Source organism: Fulmarus glacialis, unplaced genomic scaffold, assembly GCF_000690835.1.
Source record: "Fulmarus glacialis isolate BGI_N327 unplaced genomic scaffold, ASM69083v1 scaffold20068, whole genome shotgun sequence".
Lineage (NCBI taxonomy): Eukaryota > Metazoa > Chordata > Aves > Procellariiformes > Procellariidae > Fulmarus > Fulmarus glacialis.
In genome coordinates this window covers 47,281-48,235 of record NW_009227829.1, presented here as the reverse complement: position 1 = coordinate 48,235, position 955 = coordinate 47,281, and positions in this window count along the sequence as shown.

Below are 955 nucleotides of genomic sequence, written 5' to 3'. Positions count from 1 at the left end.
AGCCATTCAGTGAAAGACCCTGTTAAGGGAACACATCTGCTGTCATCCACTTTGCATCAGTGCTTTTCCCCCCTGATAAAAATCCATCTAAAAGCAGCCATCAGAAAATCATGGGGGAGGGGAGTGGAGAGAAGGAGGAGATGATACAACCTAAGAGCTATGAGGCCAACCACAGCACTTTTGCTGGTTCTTGAAATGCCTCTTGAGTCCTGCACCCTGCTGTCCACCAAATATAATCTATGTTATTTACAGCGTGTACTAGGTACAGATTATAGTCACTCAGCCGAAGGAAAAAAAAAAAAGAGAACAAGAAGTAATAACAAAAAAAAAGATCAGCAAAGCAGTTGAAGGCCAGCACGGTATGCTGAACAAAGATTCAAATAAAGAACTTGAAGTGCAACATGTTTGTGCACACATGCATAGAAAATCATATTTTGCTTTCGACCGGTTGCACAGAGCCTAAACACGGGTTATATACAAGAGCAGCGCAAGATAAATCTGCTATGGAAATGCAACTCAATCATGATATCTGATTGCCAGCTTCACTTGTGTGCAGTATCACCACTATTCAAATGCAGGAAGTACTATTCTAGCTACCTGTTCCTATTAACTCTATATTTACAGACCTCGAGTAAAATCACAACCTGCTCCACACCCACTCCACCCTGCCCGCACAGGCAGAGCCAGCTACAGACGGGCGAGTAACCGCACTTGTTGTCACCCTCGCTCCCCACGATTTACATTTGCTCCAAGATGTTCTGGGTATTTCCTATCTCAGTTTCTGCTTTCCACTGTGGGTTGCCTGACCTTCCCCGTGGAGCTGGTTATTAATACTCCAGTCTCTACCGACAACGCAAACAAATGAGGTACAAGCTGATGCAACTCTGGAAAGTGCCATACCAAACACTGATGCAACCCCCCCGAGAGCTGTGATTACTCCCCCGGAGCGCGTGGG